This window comes from Palaemon carinicauda, chromosome 1 (genome assembly GCF_036898095.1).
Source record: "Palaemon carinicauda isolate YSFRI2023 chromosome 1, ASM3689809v2, whole genome shotgun sequence".
NCBI classification, from domain to species: Eukaryota; Metazoa; Arthropoda; class Malacostraca; order Decapoda; family Palaemonidae; genus Palaemon; species Palaemon carinicauda.
The window spans coordinates 291,731,384-291,738,883 of NC_090725.1; positions in this window are offsets into that span (position 1 = coordinate 291,731,384).

The following is a 7,500-nucleotide window of genomic DNA, read 5'->3' on the forward strand; positions in this document are numbered from 1 at the left end:
ATGCAGCATTTTGCAGCTTTAAAAAAATTAGTAGTTTTAATTTGTTTGGGGTAGTAACGTTACCTTAAGCCGGCGATTTTCGCCAGACGCTTCCCATGATACCTAGAGGGACTATAGCAGGTGATATTAATGCGTTTCAAAACCAAGTCAGTTATGGAAGTATGTGCAAACCTTGTAGTTGACGAAAAATGTTCGAAAATTACGCACAAGATTTTTTTTGATTGCCTGTTGAAGATTGACAATTGTAAAACCACATCCGATGTCGAATGTAAGATCACCCCAACCCAAAGTTAATATAGATATTAACTGATCTAACCATGTGGGTGTGGTGTTCGTATAAATGATTCAAACTAATTGATCAATTCTGCTTTCCCGACATATCAGTTTATTATGGTAATTATAGCATAATCACGGATCGAGCAATTCTTGTTTCTAGAGTTACGTTGTTAACTTTGTCGAATGATAAACTTCATGGTACATATCCAGGCACAGAACTATGTTCATACATTGATTTATTTTTGTGTAATGAAGAGACTGTGTAATATTCCATCGAATTTCTTGAATTCTCCGCAATCCACCAGAACCACCATTTACACTTACTTCGTCTAAAAGCCTGGAACTCCTTTAAAGTTATAGAGCCACTGAAATTGTACAATGGACCAAGATTGCCAGTTATAAAATTATTGCCATATGTTATTGAAGCAACTATAAGTTGCAAATTTCAAGGAGAAAATTTATTAATTCCTAAAACCCTTCTTGTTCCATCTGATTTACTGTTCAATTTTAAACGTCTCCAATTTCCTATTAGATTAAGTTTTGCTATAACAGATGAAAAAGATCTCATTGATTCATGTTTTTCTCATGGCCAGCTGTATGTGGCTTATTCTAAATTGGATCCAGTTCATGTTCATTTGCCCGATGAAAAGACCAACAATATTGTGTACAGAGAAATTCTTTAGCCGCCAAATATTGAAAGATTTATGATATATTCCCAATCATTGCATAAGAATTCTCTATCACGTCATTTGCAGAACTGTTGTAATAGCGTTATTGATATTGAAATGAAAAAGTAAATTAATACAAATTTGTAGAACAAACGTAATTTAAGATATATTTTTGCTGTTCAATTTATGCTCCATTAACCCTTGGGTTCCTGTTTCATCATTTTGTTGTATTCCTAAAAATTGTCACGAATTTAGTTGATAAAGTGATCAGATGGGATCCCATGTGCTAGTTTATAATAATCCGTAAACAATTGTTTATTTGAAATACACCAAGCACAGGATTAGAAGGTTTCCTACAAGTTTAAGCGCGTCTATTATTGTGTATCACAAGTGAAGCCTATACAAATGAACTTGAAATTCTAAACATAGATATCATTAATAAGTTAAGTCTGACACTTGGGAGTCTTAATCCTTTTGGTTTTACTACCACTTGGAAAGTAGTAAGTACCCTTAATAAGGGTAGAAGAGACTCTTTTAGCTATGGTAAGCAGCTCTTCTAGGAGGACACTCCAAAATCAAACCATTGTTCTCTATTCTTGGGTAGTGCCATAGCCTCTGTACCATGGTATTCCACTGTCTTGGGTTAGAGTTCTCTTGCTTGAGGGTACACTCGGGCACAATTTTCTATCTAGTTTCCTCTTCCTCTTGTTCTGTTAAAGTTTTTATAATTTAAATAGGAAATATTTATTTTAATATTGTTGCTATTCCTAAAATAGTTTATTTTTCCTTATTTCCTTATTTCCTTTCCTCACTGGGCTATTTTCCCTGTTGGGGCCCCTGGGCTTATAGCATCCTGCTTTTCCAACTAGGGTTGTAGCTTAGCATTTAATAATAATAATAATAATAATAATAATAATAATAATAATGTCCTTACAAAGTAACAATCCTAGACTTTATAGAAAACAAAATGCCACTTCTTACCTTTGATAAATCCTTATACTAGATTTACTGTTTACCAGCTTTATAACTTCAGTGGTGAGTGAGGTAGGGATACCAAAGTTCTTCTTTCTTAATCATATAGGTAATTTATATTGATTATAATTGGCATCAGTCTTATATTAACTGTATATTTAGTGGTCAGATGTACAGTATATAGAGAATCTACCTTGATTAAACATTAGCAAACATCTTGATTATCTCCCAAGAGTCTTATACTTCAGATATCATCAATAACTATTCATTCCACGAACTTTAAACGAAGATTTGTAAGGATTATACTTCTGCCGTGACCTAAATCTCAACCTTGAGGCCTAGCATTTTACTTGTATCGCATAGGTAAATAGTAGGTTTCCTTAAAAAAAAATATTTATTTTATTATTTTTATTTTTCAAGATTGAAGTTACTCTTAACATTGATTATTCATAAATATACAACAGCAAAAACAAATGCAGCCGTTTCTAGTCCCACAGCAGGACAAAGGCCTCAGACATGTCCTTTATGTGAGTGTGTTTCATGACTACGCAACCAACCAAAGTGGAATCCGTGTTTCGGAAGTGCAGCACTTGGATCATGTTTGCTAGGTTCGTGGACTACTGTCCTCTAGTTACCCCAGCATTTTTATAGAAATCAGTATCTGGTGTAATGAAGAAAAGGGAAATTGAATCTTACCAGTACACAGTTATTGAGAAATCGGAAAGCAGGCCGTATTGTGGCTCCATCTCCGCATAATAGATAACAAAATTAAAACGTTCAACTTGAATAATATATATGTATTTTGATGTATCATTTAAAACTGCTTGTGCTCCCCGTATTGTGTTTTTGTTTATTTTTGTAATTTATATGCATGTGCTTGAGCACCCAAATTATTATTTAAGTGTGTTAGCCACATATTGCCAAAACCCTTTTTTTTGCACATATCAGCGTTTTTATATTTATCGTTAATTTATATATATATATATATATATATATATATATATATATATATATATATATATATATATATATATATATCTCGTTGTTACAGCTTCAACCTTATTCTTGTTGCTTTGCTTTTGAGTTTTATATGGTTTAGAAATTTTAAAAACGGAAACTGAATTATATGTCAATAATATTTGAGGTACGTCTGACGTTATTATAGTTGAGAAAGTAAGGTAGGTCGTGATTGTTAATGTTAAGTTTGAAGGCAGCTCGTCGTTATGAGTCTCTAATTATGTCATCCGCAATATTTAAAATATATTGATTCTTATGTCTTTATACATTAAAGTTACCTTAATTAATGAAAAAAATAGCCATTAAAATGTCAATGAATATTGAAATATTCAATGACAGGTGGATTATGTTCTCTCTCTCTCTCTCTCTCTCCTCTCCTCCTCTCTCTCCTCTCTCTCTCTCTCTCTCTCCTCTCTCTCTCTCTCTCTCTCTCTCTCTCTCTCTCTCTCTCTCTCTCTCTCCTCCTCTCTCCTCTCTCTCTCTCTCTCTCTCTTTCTCTTCTCTTCTCCTCTCTCTTTCTCTTTCTCTCTCTCTCTCTCTCTCTCTCTCTCTCTCTCTCTCTCTCTCTCTCTCTCTCTCTCCAAATCTGAGTCTCCGCAACCATATCTCATTACTGATACACTCTCCAATGAGAGCAGGACGTGAGGGAAAACACTAACCAATATGAACTCCTGTTGGATAGAGTAATGTGTCGAGAGGGAAAAAAGTATTTAACGGTCGGAGGGGGAAGTGGAACGATGCTAACCAAAAGGAGAGGAGATGCAGCTCCCTTGACAGGATATACATATTCACTGAATCCACTGTCATAAGGATATTGCACAGAGAGGGAAGGCACAAGAAGAGCACTCAGAATTTCACGTCGGGGGTGGAGGGGGGGGAGGGCATTGGCCTTGAAATTGCGTCATTTTGATCTTTTTATTCACGTAGAAAATGCTTGATAATAGAGGAACTACAGTAGATTGTGTGAGAAAGTAAACACAACATACATTCATAAATCAGTTGGAAGAAGTTTGAACTAAGGCAGAATTGGAAGCTGTAGATAGGTTAAAGAGGACATGAGATATAATGAAACATATAGAGGAAATGTAACGTCACAACAGGAATTGTGTGGAAGAGGAGATGGAAAAGAGGATACAGTAAGAGTACATTAAGTTTCTGCTGTGATAGATGGTACAAATGAAGAGGGCCTAAAAGTATATTCTGGAAAAAGGTAACACAATAGGTGTATAGAAACGTAGACTGGAGAAAAAAAGAGGACATGTAAGCGTACATGAAACGTAAAATGGAGTAAGATAGGACACAATACGCGTGCATGAAACGTAGGCTAGGAAATAAAGATGGCATAATAAGCCTACATGAAACACTATATGGGAGGGTTTGTGTCAAATAAAGTTAGAAAGAAACTGTTGATTGGAAAATAGTAACGGAAGCATAAGAAACTCAGTATAAGGGAAAGAGCCTAGTTCTTGGTAAGCTACGTCAGTATTTAATGTAATCTATATCTTATTTATACTTCTATGATCTAACTCCTCAATATGTCTTCCTACAAATAACTTCCATTGATGATGATAGCAGTTCTGGGCGTAAAACCCCAAATTTAGTGAAGTTATATAAACAAAGAGAAGGTTCATACGTATATTATTATATAATATCCATTTTTGTTCTTTGGTATTGATTGTTAAATGCAAGCGTTATAATATTGTTACTTTTATGAATAATTTCATCATTCAAGTTTCCTCAAAGTTGCGTTTTGTTTCGAGATTCATAATCTGTTTCATAATCGCAGTTAATAAGGATTAATGTTTATTGTCCGCCTATGCCATCGCTGTACCCAAAAGAAAAAGAAAATAGAAGTTATTCGTCCGTTCTCTTTTGCCCTACACTACTTTATTATATAGGCAATTGACAATCGGAATATAATTTCAATTTATATTCTATATAAACATTTATTCAAAAAAGATAACAACGGTTTTCTGTCGCCCTGTTTTCCCATTTGTCAGCCGGGGTAGTTACTGGGCCAATAAAACTTTGAAGCATATTTGTTACCAGAGATAGTTGTTTGACGTGGGTATTCTATTAAACTTTCTGTGCTTCGTGTGTGACATGTTGTTCAGAGTTACAATGTGCTCCCAGGACATCGTATTGGTTTGAATAGTTTTAATGTATTTACTTGGTAAATTCCCCACATTTCCACAACTGTTGTGTAGAATCGGTCTGTACAAAGGACTTACCGATACGTATTGTAGTTCATTTTGGAGTCAGTTTTTGACAGGAACTGGTAAAATATTGATGTTTAGTTCATTGGTAGGTGTTATTTTCCAAGTGTGTTGTGTGTATTTCAATCGAAAGGAATCTGAATGGTCAAGTATTATTAATGTGATTTTGTGTAAGCACATTTAGCAATGACATTAGATTATTTATTTTTTTTCTTAGCTATTTTTAATTTTCAGCAAGAAATGGCATTGAAAATATTTCTTAATGTCACTTAAGTAATATCCTGATCGGAGGTTTTGCTATGAAAATTTTTCTTTTACAGTGTTTTAAGAGCCTATTGAAAATGTTCCTGCCTGGGCAATCGTTGGACTGGGATCGAGTCCGGCTCAAGCTCAATAGACTCTTGTAGTGTCTGCAACCTTACCATCCTTGTGAACTAAGGATGGAAGGTTTGGGAATCTTATCTGCTTGCTAGATCATCAGTAGCTATTGCCTGGCTATAGCTTGGGCGGGGGTGGGGGTTTGTGCGCTGATTATATTTGTCCTGTCTCCAGGGTCATGTCACTGTCCCTTGCCTCTGCCATTTTCTTTAACTGAAATGTACCAAAAAAAAAAGAAAAAAAAAATTCTTGGATACTGATTTTTTCCCAAGAAAAACGTAATGGGTAAACCCGACGTCAGGTGATATCATGGCAGTTCATATGAAATTTTCCTCAACAAAGACAATTTGAAATTTAATTTTGATACGCAGTGATATCTATAATCACTATTGTATTTAAGAGTTATTTTTTTCTACAAAAGATGAGTTTGGTATATGTGGATGACATAAAAGTTGTTGGTAATTAGCATTTTCTGTTGTGACAAGTACTTTCTTTTACGAGGTTCCAGTAAATAAAAGTCTTCTTGATAACTGCCCAGTTTTAAAATAATTGTATTTTTATGTTGGTTGAAAATATGTTAAATTCTTCTTTTTTTTTTTACGGAGAATGCAGATTCCGTTCCACAATGAAAGATATTTCTTAACTTTAAAAAAAAAAATACTTATTAAACTTTCCAAGAGTTTAAGACTTAAAAGCAAGGCAGTAACAAACATATCTTTCCAAAAACTGAAGTGTAGCTATAAGAATTTTTGTGATTTTAGTTTACTCTTATTAATGCAAATATTATAGCAGGTATGATATTAAAGACCATTCCCTGATGCTGAAAGAATCCCATTTAAAGCCTAAATGTCTTTCAGGTAAATAATGTACACTGCGGAGTCTTTAAATTAAATGGAAACGGTCCTTGAAACCTAATTACCAAAACTGAGGGCACCGGTGTTGTCAGAGGGCACCGAAATAAGGATAGTCTTTTATCTCAAAATGTTTTTGAATGTTTTTTTCCGACAATGTCATTTAGAAAATCGTCAAGTAGTTTCGAAGAGAAAGCTACTCATGACCTAAATTCAATTACTTTTTATGATGAACATTTCTCTTTAGTAGAATTTTGCATGCATTCTATATTTTTTTTATAGAATATCATGGCAATAGAAACATATGTGGGCAGTAATTCTCGAGTTTCATTTCATTAATTCTCCCCTCTATTCTCCATATCCAATTTTACACTTACTTTATTTCATTCCACGCATGCTGGAACTCCCTTTATCTACTGTATATATCTCCCTATCCTCCCCATAATCCATTACAATTTGACAGGATCATTAGGTATGTAACCAATAACTAATAATCCTATAGGGGTGAGAATTAATATTTTTTAGTCTGCCCTTCTAACCAAAATGAGGAGAATAAATAAAAAAAGGAGAAAGATAAACGTAGGTGATTTTAAAAAAATATTTAAACGTATTGAAGAGAAATGGTAACGGAATCAAACAAACATTCTGAAGATTGCTTATTTTCCCCCCGCATCACGTGAGAATCTCTCTCGAGTCCTTAGAAACCGGAGTTCAAGTTATTTCCTTGTTTTCATTGCTATTGCCGTTTTCATTTCATGAGATATTTCTTTAGGAACCACTATGGGATTTTATTCCTTTTCTATGACAGAATATGAATCTAGATGGCAATGCTCTCTCTCTCTCTCTCTCTCTCTCTCTCTCTCTCTCTCTCTCTCTCTCCTCTCTCTCTCTCTCTCTCTCTCTCTCTCAAACATTTGTTTCTAGTATTTAAGGAAGAACAAGATTAATCTTATCGCGCCACTCGTTTATCCAATGTATGGCTCTATCAGTGTGTTTATATATATATATATATATATATATATATATATATATTGATAATGCATTATGTGTGTGTTTGTGTACGTAATCCCCCCCCCCCTCTCTCTCTCTCTCTCTCTCTCTCTCTCTCCTCTCTCCTCCTCT